Raw genomic sequence first — 15339 nt, 5'->3', positions numbered from 1 at the left:
AACAGGGCAGCGTCGATCAGAGGACTGCAGTCTGAAAAGGGCAGTGTAGATCAGGGGACTGCAGTCTGAACAGGGCTGTGGAGATCAGAGGACTGCAGTCTGAACAGTGCAGTGTAGATCAAGGGACTGCAGTCTGAAAGGGTCAGTGTAGGTCAGAGCACTGCAGTCTGAGAAGGGCTGTGTAGGTCAGAGTCCTGCAGTCTGAACTGGGCAGTGTACATCAAGGACTGCGGTCTCCTCTACATTGGGGAGACTGTACGCTTCCTCGCAGAGCGCTTTAGGGAACATCTCCGGGACACCCGCACCAATTAACCACATGGCCCTAAGGCCCAACATTTCAACTCCCCCTCCCACTCTGCCGAGGACATGGAGGTCCTGGGCCTCCTTCACCGCCGCTCCCTCACCACCAGACGCCTGGAGGAAGGACGCCTCATCTTCCATCTCGGAACACTTCAACTCCAGGGCATCAATGTGGACTTCAACAGATTCCTCATTTCCCCTTCCCCCACCTCACCCTAGTTCCAAACTTCCAGCTCAGCACTGTCCCCAGGACTTGTCCTACCTGCCTATCTTCTTTTCCACCTATCCCCTCCCCCCTCCCCCCTAACCTATCACCTTCATCCCCTCCCCCACTCACCTATTGTACTCTATGCTACTTTCTCCCCACCCCCACCCTCCTCTCATTTATCTCTCCACCCTTCCAGCTCTCTGCCTTTATTCCTGATGAAGGACTTTTGCCCGAAACGTCGAGTTTACTGCTCCTCGGATGCTGCCTGAACTGCTGTGCTCTTCCAGCACCACTAATCCAGAATGCATTCTGAACATGGCAGTGTAGATCAGGGGACTGCAGTCTGAACAGGGCAGTGCAGACCAGGGACCTACTGTCTGAACAGCGCAATGTAGAGCCGCACAGTGCAGTCTGAAAGGGCAGTGTAGATCAGGGGAATGCAGTCTGAATGGGGCAGTGTAGACCAGGGGACTGCAGTCTGAACAGGGCAGTATAGATCAGGGGACTTCAGTCTGAAGTTCAGTGTGGATCCCCTGATCGACACTGCCCTGTTCATACAGCTGTGCCCTGGTCGACACTGCCCTGTTCATACAGCTGTGCCCTGGTCGACACTGCCCTGTTCATACAGCTGTGCCCTGATCGATACTGCCCTGTTCAGACTGGGGGCAGTGTAGATCAGGGGACTGCATTCTGAACAGGGCAGTATCGATCAGCACAGTCCAGTCTGAACATGGTTTCACAGGTTAGAGTTGAAGGTTTGATCGACTACTCATTTGCTTGTGGACATGCTTGTCCTTTGGAAGTTCAGTTGTCACCCAGGAATGAGAAAGCATTCGTTCAGGAATTGAGTGAAAATCAGTTTGAACTGTGACATTGGTTTCTTATCCTACTCTGTTCTTTACTCAGCCTCTTCCTGCAGCCACTTCCCAATCAGAGTTTTTTTCTGTCTGCCAGACTTCCAAAGAAGAGCCTGTGCGGTTTTCCTCGAGTATTGGCATTGAAAGTTTTAAATCCCATCGCTGAGGAACCCTGACTGCTCTCAGCTCACCTAGGGATTTGATCCATGTTGCCTGTGAGCTGGTTTCTTTGCATGCCAAGTGCAGTGTCCTGTAATGCTTCGAGTCTGAGGAACTAGTAAACAATGCCTTGTTATCTCAGAGTCTGCAGCTGCTAGGTATTCTCCTCTGGGTCCCCACCAGCTTCCTGTGTCTTTTCATGTCTCCATCCTGTGTTGCTGAGATTGGGAAGCAGTGCATGCCTTAGCAAGGTGCTTCCTCCCTCACTGATTGGTGTCACATCCTGCCTTGTTTTCCCTCCCGTGCTGGGTCATTTTATGAGCTGGAGCCATTAAGTGGCCACAGTGAGGGTCAGGAATAGCATTCTTTCTTTCTCCCTCCCTTATGCTAGAGCTGCAGCTGGAACAGAGCACAATATGTGGACACTCTGAGTCGAGGAAGAGGACACATCCTGTTTATTTCAAGCGGGTTCGGTCCCTTCGTTGTGGACAGTGATTCCCACAAAGTGCCGTGTCGATTTACTGGGGTTCATCGCTGTCTGCCTGATCCGTGAGTGTGGGGAACTTCATTGATAGAACTGTTGGTGCCTGCCGATGTTTCTCTGTAACTGAGAGCCGAAGGTAAGCAAGACTTCTGGGTCACCTGATCTCTTGGACTGGCTCAGTGCTTCGGAGTAAATTCCCCAGCACAAGCTTAAGTTGACTGTGCTGTTTCCTGTCACACTCCTGTCATATGTCTGGCTCATGACCCTTGAGGGACCTCAGCATGAGATGATGTTGGTTCTTTTCCTCATCAGGTGTACATTAAACATTCTCTTTGTACATGCATGTACAACACAATATTGACAACAAACGACCAAATCTCTTCCACATCAAAATGTGTCTTTGTCATCCCGATTCTCTGATTTATCAAATAGAAGCATAGAATGGTTCCAGCACATTCTGCCCGTGTGTTTATGTCATGTAGTGCCGCTCTCTGATTTGCCATAACATTTTTCTATTTAAGTGTTTACTAAATTCCTTTCTGAAAGCCATGATTAAATCTGCCTCTACCACACTCTCAGATTGTGTATTTCAGACCTGAGCCAGTCACATATATCAGGTTTTCTCATACTGTTGTTTTTTGCCATTACCTTCTGTTGGTGCTCTGGTTCTTCAGCCCTCTGCTAGTGGGAACTGATTCTATCGATCTTTCTAACTTTGAACACCTCTCTAAACTACCTTTGCCTTATGTTCTCTTGGCAGAATACACCATTTAAATGAAAGCATTGCCCTGTTCACCATACCGCCTTGCTGTTGTCTTCATATTTTGGTGTGGTCCAAAAGCTTGCACATCAGTTGACTTTCCAGCCAGCCTCCCGACAGATTCCAACCTCTTCTTGCGTTGGATTGATGTTTGGGCAAGTTTTTGTATGTTTGGCATTCTGCCTCAATGAAGCATATTCTGTAACGTTGAGTGCTATCTCTGTTAATGGGTGAAAAGGGTAAAACTTGGACTGTTTTAACAGCTCAGGTGAATGTTAACAATCCCAAGGTACCAGTTTTTGGAGAGAGAGCCAAGAGTTTCTCTGGTGCTCTGAACCAAATTCTACCTTCAGTGAATATTACCAAAAACAGCTCACCTATTCATTTTATAATCTGTAGAATGGAGCTGTACAGTGAATGGCTGTGGATTTCCTCTGTGCAACTTCAGTCACCTTACAGAAAAATAATAAGCAGAACGTAAGAACTGGAAGCAGGAGTAGACAGCTCAACCCCTCAAGCATGCTCCACCATTTAATACTGGGTGATCTTGTCTCAGCCTCAACTCCCACGTTCTGCCTGATCCCCATAACCCTTTGAACTTATCACCCATTCAAAATATATCTATCTGCTCCTTACATTTATTCAGTGTCCCAGAATCCACTGCATTCTGTATTAGTGAGTTCTACAGCTTCATGCCCCTGTGAGAGAAGTAATTGCCCCTCATCTCTGTTTTAAATCAGCTACTCCTTATCCTAAAAACCATGATCTTAGAAATACAATGAGGCAATGCTCAGTGAGTCTTTGCAGCTTTTTAGTAATCATGGTGAGAGATGGAGCAGTGAATGGTGGCATTGTGGGATAGGAGATTGTGGCAGGGAGCAGGGAACATTACCACGTTAGGGTTTGTGACTGGTACTGAAGGAGGAGCCAGACTTCCCCTGCTGGAAAACCGTAGCTACACACTGCATCTGAATCATTTCCTCTTCGTTGATTGTACGGACCTCCAGAGAGTCTTTGTGTAAAAGGACGATTGAGCAAAGTAGGCCTCGATTTTTGTGCATTAACAAATCTTTAAACTCAGGGCCCTGAGATTGTACACAATAAAGAAAGAGTGTGTTACGTGAGCAATCCATGCCACTGCTCATCAAGTTGCAGGAGTTCCCTGTACAGTTGCTCACAGTAAGGTGGATTTGCTGCCACATTCTCTATCAGCATTGCCTTATTACATCTCTCTCATACACATCTCCGTGTACATAAGGCCCAGGTTAGATGTAGACTGGGTGACTCAGAATGCACTCTGTATAGGATTGGAAAATGTATAGGTCTCTGGATTGAAGACTGTTGACTTTGATTCTGGTCCAGAAACAGAGAGGGCTAGAAGTCCCTTTAAATGGAAGGATCTGTTATCTTATGTATTTCCTTGTGGAGGACAGTTTTATTGAAACATGGAATTTTTTTACTGCAGAAACCCTGGATCTGTAGACCAGGTATCACAACCCACTGGAAATCAAGCCCCTATTCCCAGAATCGTCAGATATGCAAACATTTGCTTAAGCCACCAAGTTGTTCAATTTTATCAAACTGTCTAATTCAAGTTACAAAAATATGCATACCAGGTTTTTCATTAAGAAAAAAAAAGTATTTATTGTACATGATCAGATTTGAACCAAAAGCCAGAAAGGAACATGAATTACTCACTTAATTCTGTAACCTAAACTCTACCCCTTTTAAAAAATCCCATGCACATCCAGACACGGAGAGATTAAGACATGAGCATTATGGGTAAAGAAAAAAATGAAGGTCAAAGATACACAGCCCTTGCAGCAAATCTTAGTTAATAGTCTAAATAAAATAGACCTTTACACAGGAAATTTATTCCTGCTCATGTTAAATCTTTGAATGTTGCTTATCCCTCCTCAGTGATCGCTTCCATAAAGTTGTATGCACTATATCTTCAATCTATAGGAGCAGAATTTCACTGTTAAATTGCCATTAAATCTGTGCTCCAGCATACTGACCCTTTACTTCAACCTGTTGGATGCTTTCATTCATCTTCTGTGAATGTAGTATTGCTGACACCAACATGCGCACTTCTTCAATTGTACTATTTGAGAATTTCTGATTGCTTGGCATAATCTCTGTCACTGGACCTGAAGATTCTTCCTGGGAGGATGCAGAAATGAAATTCTCTTTTGGAATTTGCTCTTCTGAATCACCTCAGTATCTGACTTAAATCTGCCATTACCATTTGTTTGTCAAACAGTGTTGCACACTAAGTTATAGGAGTCATGATTTGGAGATGCCGGTGTTGGACTGGGGTGTACAAAGTTAAAAATCTCAACACCAGGTTATAGTCCAACAGGTTTAATTGGAAGCACACTAGCTTTCAGAGCATCACTCCTTCATCAGGTAATAGTGGAGGGCTCAATCCTAACACACAGAATTTATAACAAAAGTTTACAGTGTGATGTAACTGAAATTATACATTGAAAAATTGATTGTCTGTTAAAAGTGGCCAAGCAGAGGCTGATAGCTAAATTTCAGTACCCATAGGGAGGGCCTCAACCAGGACCTTGGGTTCATGTCACATTACAGGTGACCACCATTGCACTACACACACACAGACACCCCTACACACACACACGCACTCCTATACACACATACACACGGACACACACATACACAGAAGCGCACACAGACACCCACACACGCCCTTACAGACACACACACTCCCACACTCTCACATGCATCCTCTCACAGACTTAAGACACTCTACACTCACTACACACACACATACACTTTCTCACACTCACAACCCCCAACCCAGACAGATAGACACACACACACATACACAAAAGCCCACATGCACATATATATTTTGTGGGGTGAATTTGTACTTGCAGGGTTACATTGTACTTTGCTCAAAAACTGCATGAATTCATGTAAAACTCCGTTATCTCACTTTTTAGATTAAAATCAATCTAAACATCATGGCATAGACAGAGAACACAGGGGGCCAACACCTTCAACATATTGTCTAGCTATCACTATTGTTAACAGCTAACCCGAGAACGCAACTTTTTTAAAAAAGGTTTTGTGATTTACACATGAAAGAAGTGAAACTATCACGGTGTTCTAACAGATGAAAGGCTTAACAGACAATCAATTTGCAATGTATAATTTCAGTTACATAACACTGTAAATTTTTGCTATAAATTCTGTGTTAGGATTGAGCCCTCCACTATCACCTGGTGAAGGAGCGACGCTCCGAAAGCTAGTGTGCTTCCAATTAAACCTGTTGGACTATAACCTGGTGTTGTGTGATTTTTAACTGAGTTATAGGGATGTAAGAAGAATTTAACCCGTCGCACCTCCTCTGCCATTTAATACAATCCTGAGTGATCCCACCTTGGCATCAACTCTATTTTCCTGCTCATTCTCCAGAACCCTTTCCTATGATATTAATTAAATTCAATCTATCAGATCTTATCTGTCAATCAATCATTTAATCAGTGTCCCTGCATTCACTGCACTTGGAGGTACTGAGTTCCACAGACTCATGACCCTCTGAGAGAAGTAATTCCTCCCCATCTTTATTTCAAATCTGCCCCTTTAACCCAGAACTGTGACCTTGCAACCTCAGTTAAAGATTCAGAATTAACAACTGGCTATCTGATTACTTGTGTTTTCTCCCAAACTTGCTGACTCTTACAGTTGTTGGAAAACATTTCACCACAGTTACAGGTTTTGCAATGGGTTATGAGATCTTCGATGTTATTGGAGTACCCAGACCACCACACAGTTAACTGAACTCTGACCCTGCATCTGGTGTATCCTCTCCAGAAAAGTTTTCTGAAGTGAAGCTGGAACAATCATAGAATCCTTATTGTGTGGAAACAGGCCATTTGGCCCCAGTCCACACGGACCCTTTGAAGAGTAACCCACCCAGACCCATTACCCTACACTTACCCCCGACTAATACACCTAACCTACAAACCCTGAACTCTATGGGCAGTTTAGCATGGCCAATTTACGTAACCTTCACATCTTTGGACTGTGGGAAGAAATCGGAGCAGCCAGAGGAAACCCCCACAGGCATGGGGAGTATGTGCAAACTCCACACAGTCGCCTGAGGCTGGAATCGAACCTGGTTTCCTGGCGCTGTGAGGCAGCAGTGCTAACCACTGAGCCACAGTGGCACCCCATTTTACACTGATAAGTCATTGACCATTGTGACATTCTGTTGACACTCAAAATGTGTTCATTGGAAACCCACTGGACCTTCAGTCTGGCCATCCTTCCACACAATGCCAGCAAACTGTGACACATTCGTTGTCATATTGCTATTGCCTCTGCCATTGTCAAATTGGGTGGAGCTAATCTTCTGGCTCACTGACTATCATTTCTTATCAATAGCATCAAACAAATTTCTTATACTAATATAACTAATCTCAGAGGATTCTGTCTTCTGTTTAGGTTCGGTAATGAGTTTTGGGAATCTTAGGAAACCTTCTATTGGTTGTCCTTTGACTGGATCTTCTGCAACCTGCTGTTCCTTCATTAAATGTCCCTTGACTGTTGTTCTGTAACTAATTATTTCTGGACCAGTTGTTTATTGACTTTAACTAGTCTGACTCCTTCAACCATTTGGTGAAGAATGAAATCAGGGCATGGGTTCTTGCTCAAAGCTGAAAGTTCTTGATTGTGAAGCACATATAAGTTTTTGATTATGTGATCACCTTCTGTTGGAGTGCCTCTTGTAGCATACCTTTAATCTTAAGTGCTATATCCTCTGGACCATGTAGATACACTGCTGACAGCTATAGACAGTGTTTCATCAACCATGTTACTTTACCCGAGAACATAATGACACTTGTCCCTGTATGGAGCATAACATTAGTACGGTACACGTTCGCATGAATATTTTCTTGCCAAAGAGGTAAGTTTGGACCCCTAATTCCTCCAGTAATACTTTTAGCTACTTTTCTATTGTAGCCTGTTCTACCTCATGAATAAATGCATGAATAGGTATTTACCTTCTCGCTACTTGACTTTGACACATTTTGTGAAAACAACCTGTTGTTTTACAGATAAATATTTCTTAAAAAGCTGAACAGTGCTTGTGCCTGAGAGATGTGCTTGCTCTGCAGCACTGACAATGACTGGTAATATATGGTATTGCTTCAACTTGCTGTAAAGTTTCTCACATGTCTCTGTAAGGCTTTTGTATCTTAAGAACTAAGTGGATTCAGTTGATCTCCTGTGACAGGTTGCTTTATTCTTCTCAGGGTTGATCTGTGTTGCTTTCAGGCTTGGGCTTCAGTCACCATTTGTAGGCTTTCTCTGGAGTCAAATCATCTTTAAACAATAATAAATCTGACAAAGACTCATGGGCAATTCTAAATATAATTCTGTCTCTTATAAATTCTGATGTTAAACCTCCAAAGTCATATTTTCCACTAATCTTTAGAGGTAATTAACAAAATTATCTATGGATTCCACTGGATGCTAACTTTTGGATTTAATCTTGATTTTTGAAAATATTGCTTTGTTCTGAGGGTAAAGTAATTGAAAAAAGCTTTTAGTACTTCTTTGAGAGTATATGTTGCTTATTTTGTACCTTGGTGAGCTATAATGATGTTGACTATATTCCCAATTGCATATAGAAGTATATTAAGTTATTCAATTTCTGATATGCATCTAATTTGAAAGCCTTTGACCACCTTCAGAATTACTTTGCTCATACTGTCCAATTCTGTAACAAAAAAATAAATTGCTAGAAAAGCTCAGCAGGTCTGGCAGCATCTGTGGAGAGTTAACATTTCGGGTCCAGAGTCCCTTCCTCAGAACCGCACTATGCTGTGTTGTATTTGCGACATTATTTCTGGTGCCTTGACTTCCTAATTTCTTCCTTAGTTTTCTAATTTTAAAGTTTTTAATCAGTATAACAATGCTGATGCTGTGTACTGCTCTGTTGGATGATTTGCCTGTGCATCTAAGCTCAAAATGGAGGATTCCAACTTTCAGAGAGTAAATTCAAAGCTTCATGCCTTTTTTGCATTTCCCTGGATGAAGCCTACCAATCACAACCTTAATAAACTATTCCAGTTTCCTCACTGGCTTCAATTAACCAATCCAGCTCTCTGCAGCTTTAATAAACAGTAATCATCCTGATCATGATTTCAGTGAAAGAGTAGTACTATTTTCAGCTTTATAAGATGAGTCCTATTCCATGAAAGGCTTTCCAGATGATTTCCGATGTTGGCACATTGTATAAGTCTTTCTGACCGTCACTCTTAAAAATGGATCTCCCATTTTCTGTACTTTGAATGGTACTCTGACTTTCTCCTTCAAATAACTGCACAGAGGCCGGTATCCCATCGCCAAGTCACCCTTTCATTACATCTGCACAGTGCAGGACCTCTGACCAGCCAGCTCTGAGCCAGTCCCTAGAATCCCTAGAATGAGGAGACTCTCTGAATCTCCTGTTTATAATTGTCAGCCAAGGCTCTCTGATTGACCCCAAGTTGACAGCCCCAATCAAGGACCTCATAGTCAATGGCCTCTGTTCAATCACTAAACTCCTGCTGTTGGACATTATTGGCTTAGGCTTCTAAAATACTCCTCTGTTCTGATCTTGTGATGCTCCTGGTCTTTGACCTCATTTGTAATTGCTTTTGTGGTCTGGATTTCTGTCATTGTAGCTATACTCCACAGTGCCTTGTGAAAGCTGCAAAACTCAATATGAATTGCATGGTGCTCTCTTGTGCAATAAGCACAAAGATCTGCAGTTTGTTTCAACAATATTGTCTAAAAATGTATTTCGATTTCTCTATTTCCCTGTGACATCTTTATATTTCTAAAACTCTGATCACTGATTATCTGGATGATGCTGATCAAGCCAAACACAGGGTAAAGTCTCCCCTTTCTAATTAGAAGATTAAGAGATTATCATTTTCTCAATAGGGAGTGTTCAAATTGACTAAATTGGCATTGGTACTGATCTTTCACCACCAGTACTCTGAGAACAACAGCTTTCAAATCTTTAACTCTCCCACTTTGAAGAACAAGGGAAGCAATTACCTGGCAAACACCGTATCCCACAAGTACCCCTCCAAGCTACATGCCATTCTGATTTAGAAATGTACCATTGTTCATTCACTGACACTGGGTCAACATCCTGAGCTATTTTCTTAACAGTAGGTCCACCTACATCACGTAGTGTAGTGGAGGATTCACATGGCAGGTTTGTTGGCAAATTAGAAAGGTTTGGGTTTGATTCATCCTTAGCAGTATGGATTAGAAGTTGGCTAAAGGATAGGAAATGGAGGACAGGTATAGATGGGCAATCCTCAGATTGGAGATGAGTTGCAAGTGGATTTCCCCAGAGATTTGTGTTGAGATCTTTGCTGCTTATTTTTTTTTATATAAATAATTTGGAGATTTGTGTTGAGTGAAAAATCACCAAATTTGCAGATGATGCTAAGCTAGGGAGAATAGTGAATTGTGAGGATGATGCTGAGCAACTTCAGAGGGGCATTGACAAATTGGTCAAATGAGCAGACACCTTGCAGATGAATTTCAATGCAGAGAATTGTGAGCTAATGCAGTTTGTTAGAAGAAACATGGAGAGACGATACTCAATGGCACAACTTGAGGGGAGAATAGGAGCAGAGAGAGCTCGGGTTTATGTGCATGATTCTCTGAAGGTGGCCAGGCAAATTAAAGCATTTGTTAAGAAAGGCTTACAGAATCATTAGGTTTATAAATAGAGGCAAAGACTATAAAAGCAAGGAAGTGATGCTACACTCTACAAGATTTGGAGTATTGTGTTCAGTTCTGGGCACCTTGTCGAAGGAAGGATGTTAAGACTCTGAAATGAATATAAAGGAGATTTATTAGAATTTTACCAGGAATGAGGAATTTTAGAAACAAGGAAAGATTAGAGAGATTGGGCTTCTTCTCCTTGGAATAGAGAAGATTAAGAGGTGACCTCACTGAGGTGTTCAAAATTATGAAGAATTTTGACAACGTAAAGAAGGATATTCTGTTTCCACTAGTTGCTATGTCAGTAACTAGAATCATACAGTGCAGAAGAGGTCCTTTGGCCCATTGAGTCTGATCTTCAATCTAATCCCATTTACCAGTACTTGGCCCATAGTCTTGAATGTTATGGCCTGCCAAGTGCCCATCCAGGTACTTTTTAAAGGTTGTGGGCAATTCACCTCTAGTACCCTCCCAGATAGTGCTTTCCAGACTGTCACTGCCCTCTGAGTAAAAGTGTTTTTCCTCACAGCCCCCCTAACTGTTGTACGCCTCAATCGGATCACCCCTCAGTCTTCTCTGCTCCAATGAAAACAACCCAAGCCTATCCAACCTTTTCTCATAACTTAAATTTTCCATCCCAGGCAGCATCCTGGCAGATCTCCTCTGCTCTACTCCAGGGCGATCACAAGCTTCCTGTAATGTGGCAACAAGAACTGCACACAGTACACTCGCTGTGGTCTCACTAAACTTCTACACAACTCCAACATGACTTCCCTGCTATTGTAAATCTTTGTCTCAGTTGAGAAAAGCAAGTGCCTCATATGCCTTTTTCACCACTCGACGAAGATATCTTTCTACTTCAGAGATCTATGAACAAACCCTCCAAAGTCCTACTTTTCCACAGAATTTCCTAGTGTTATGTCATTCATTGAATACTTCCTTGTCAGATTACTCCATCCAAAGTATGTCACCCGACATGTTTCAGGGTTAAATTCCATTTTCCATTTATCTGTCCTTTTGACCATCCCATTTATATTTTCTTGTAGCCCAGGACACTCGACCTCAGTGTTTACCACCTGACCAACCTTTGTGTTTATGATGCTATGAGGGCCAACTATCAGTGGTTCATTAAGCAAAGCATCAAGCTTCAGGAAAAAAAAGAGGAACTGCGTAAAGATGAGTGAACAGTCAGATGATTGGTCAGAATATAAAGTATGAGAGAGAATGACTGAAATGTTAATAAAGAGGAAGAAATTAGAGAGAAAAAACCTATAGGATTATTTTTGGAGGTGTGTAACAGGCAAAAGAGTCAATGAAGTACATGTTGGTCCTGTAGAAAGTGAGATTTAGGAAATAGTGGATAATAAGGGAATGGTGGATGAAATGAACAAATATTTTGCTTGCAACTTCACTACAGAGGACCCAGAAAACATTCTTGTAGCAGTTGTAAATCAGGAGGTGGGAGAGAGAAGGAGACTTAGCAACATTACAATCATGAGATAAGTGGGAAAAAGCAAACTGACGAAGCCTTGGGCTTTTAAGTCTCCAGATCCAGATAAACTTCATTTACAGGTCTTAAAAGAGGTTGCTAGTGAGGGGTGAATGTATTGGTGTTAATTTTCCATAATTCCCATGATTTAGGAAAGGTTCCATTGAAGTGGAACATCACGAATCTATCCATTTACTCAAGCATTGAGGGAGGCAGAAAACTATAAGCCAGCTAGCTTGACATTTATTGTTGGAAAGATGTCTAGAATTTGTCATTAAGAATAATATCAATGCGCATTTCAAAAAACTCAATGTAGAATCAGCATAGTTTTGTCAAACTGACATTGTGTTTCATCAATTCATTGGAGTCCCTTGAAAGAGTAACATTTGTGGATAAAGGGGAGCCTGGAAATGTACAATACTTGAATTTCGAGAACACATTTGCTAAGATGCCACTTCAAAGGTTCTTGCAGAAAGTTACACCTTTTTTTTTAAAAGTCATTCATCAGGGATAGATGGCAAAATGGAATTTGCAACACAAACTGATCAGCCAAGGTCTTATTGAATGGTTCGAGCAGGCCTAATGGTTTATTTCTGCTCCTATTTTGTATGTTTGCATTTGTGCCAGTTTGTATTCAGGTCAAGTCAACATGCAGTCAAACCATGAAATCATGCTTCAGTTCAGCATAAAATAGCACCCGTCATGGGTTGATTTGTACAGTTAACAGAGGTTGATGAAATCAAGGCCTTGGGCAATCTAATCTAAACTAGCATTCCAGTATAGTCTTGATGGAGCGCTCTGTTGGATGCAAGTAGTATCCCTTCAGACTAAACAGCTTCCTGCTCAGTTCAAGCAGAACAAGGGAGTTGCCCTGTCTGGAACTCTCTTCCCCCATCCCAACCCAATTCAAAGCGCCTATGATTAACTATCTATGGACTATTGCTGACAAAGTGACCATCGTTATGCTTCATAAATATTTGCTGCAATTTAAAAATTCAATATTTTAAACACAGTCATCAGTGCCCTTTGGGACTAGATTCAGATACATTGCGAAGAAAGAATAGAGAGAGCATTTTGTGTTTCCATGGAAACAGGGACAAAATGAAGGTGTAGCATGACACCCCAGCACTTCATTTGCTTTAAAATCTCTTCATTGCCAAAACTCAACTGGTATTCAGCATAACTTCTTAATATCTCCATGGCAACTAGGTAATGACTGCTAACAGCACACATTGAAGACATTTGAAGGTACATGCAGTGTTTATCTCTGAACCACCCCCACAGTTTAACTGAAATTCATAGTCCACAGGTAAGGAAGGAGTTAATATCAGAGGGAGAGAGTTCAACCTGTTGCTGATCATTCTTGCATTAAGGTGGATTAAGAAGAGCTTGCTGCTTCTTTAACATAGCTCAGAAACTAAAGTATAGCCTGCAGACTACACTTGGAGATAGTTGTGATAGCAGGGCTGATGGTGACATTGATCAATGAGATGGGCCAGGAAAATCAGTGGTCTGCATGTAGCGTCAATGAGAAAGGCCAGTGATTTATATATATTTTCATATCATTTATTTTACATGTTGTATTTGAGCTAGTGGTATGTGGGTTTGGTCTGTGTGTCTGAAAGTATTTAATGATTAATGTGTAAGTTGTAAACTACAGTAATTTCTTTTAATAACCATGAGAGAGAGAGGGAAACTTTCTGATATGTAGTTTCCTTTTCATTGGGAGAATTTTTATGAGCAAAGTAAATTGTTTGACAATAGGCTTTCAGTTTAGAAAGTCAGAAATTGACTTTTCTTTTGATTAGGGGATACATCCAGAGCCTGGATTAAAGCTTTTTGGTTCAGTTTGGCAGCTTTGTAGAAGTCTGGGCTGAAGCTGGATTTGTAAAACAGCTGTCCCTGATGAAAGGAGATGGTTTAGAACTATTAAGAAACTGGTTGCCTCTGTATAGTATTAGTTTTAATGTTCCAGTCCAGAAGTGTTTGGTTGAAACTTCAAGGAAGGTATTTAAAGCTGAGAAAGTCTAAGCTTGGTTATTGATCAGATTCTCAAGACTGGGAATTGAAGCCACAGCTAAGTCAAACCCTATATATGATAGAGAGGAAATTCTCCTTCTGGTATCTGACAAAAGGTTAGTGATGGGATTAATGGGATTGTAGTGTATCATGTGCTTTGAAATCTTTTAACTCACATTATATGCAAATAATTTGTTTCATTCTCTTATATCTTCATTTCTTTTGTGTAATAAATTTCTATTTAGTTGTGAAAGGCCAGTCTACAGCATTGCATGCTAGTGTTCCAGTGAATCATCACCTTGTCAAGTCCAAAAAATAAAATGTGATCTGCCATGTCAGCTTCTAACTTGTTATGATCCCAGCTGATGTTGGACAATAGTCAATGAGCACAATGAATGAGATCCAGTGCAGAAGGGTAGATGGTGTAAGTACGGTTAGTGAGAGAGGTCAGTGGGATTTAGTAATCATCTAATGAGAGGGTTCAGTGATGGTCAATGAGAGTCAGTGAGGATCTGCAGCAGTATGTCCTGGAGTCAGTAAGGGGACAGCTGTCATTAAGATGTTCATGAAACAGATTTAGTTAACGGCACGTAAATATATGAATACATGAACATTTATCTCACAACAATCATAATATGATTGAGTTCAACATAATGTTTTAAAAAAGAATCATGGAACAAACTAAGATTCTAGGTCTACATAAAAATGAGACTACACAAAACTGGGCAGATCTGTTTGGATAAAATGATAAAACATCAGATGAAAATGATCTGAAAAGAATTTAATGTGTCACAGAACTAATTTGTACCTCTCCAGGGTAAGATCTCTATTTCTTAATAAGCACATAAGACATAGTACAGATCTTGGAAAGTGGGAGAGATACAAAGACTACAAAAGGTGACAAACAAATCATAAGAGCTATTAAAAGGCAATCTGGAAAGAAGCTTGCGAAGGAATATCAAAATCGACATACAGAAATCTTTCAATTGTTTCAGGAAGAAAAGGATGATCTCGAGCACTGTGAATTATTGCAAACTGATAAGCCTGAAATTGTCAGTTAAAGTAAGGAAATAGTGAACTTGTTATAGGTTACTTTGCAACAGTTTATCAGCATGGACAGAATGGTTAGCATTGTAAGGCAACTAATATTGAACCAAAGTTAAAAGAAGCAAAATAGCATAATGATGAAAGTAATGGCGCTAGAGAGTGACAAATCTCTTGGACAAGAAAATGGATGAGAACATTTCAGGATTCAAAACTATAGTCTCTCGACTGTCCGTGATTCAGCAACCATTT

At 41.3% G+C, this 15339-nt stretch overlaps 1 protein-coding gene across 1 annotated transcript in view; it reads left to right on the top strand.

The window, feature by feature from the left end:
* The first annotated feature begins 1925 nt into the window (after nucleotides 1–1925).
* Nucleotides 1926–15339, top strand: part of shank3a (SH3 and multiple ankyrin repeat domains 3a) — a 1012090-nt gene continuing 998676 nt past the window's right edge. The window contains exon 1 of the mRNA XM_087999457.1: nucleotides 1926–2144. The gene's annotated coding sequence lies outside the window, so the exon portion shown is untranslated. The remainder of the gene's footprint in view (nucleotides 2145–15339) is intronic.

This window comes from Chiloscyllium plagiosum, unplaced genomic scaffold (assembly GCF_037043375.1).
Source record: "Chiloscyllium plagiosum isolate Xiang-an unplaced genomic scaffold, Cpla_swu_hap1 HiC_scaffold_23, whole genome shotgun sequence".
Taxonomy (NCBI): domain Eukaryota; kingdom Metazoa; phylum Chordata; class Chondrichthyes; order Orectolobiformes; family Hemiscylliidae; genus Chiloscyllium; species Chiloscyllium plagiosum.
Note: the sequence above shows the minus strand (reverse complement) of the source record. Positions and strands in the feature narration are given on the sequence as shown.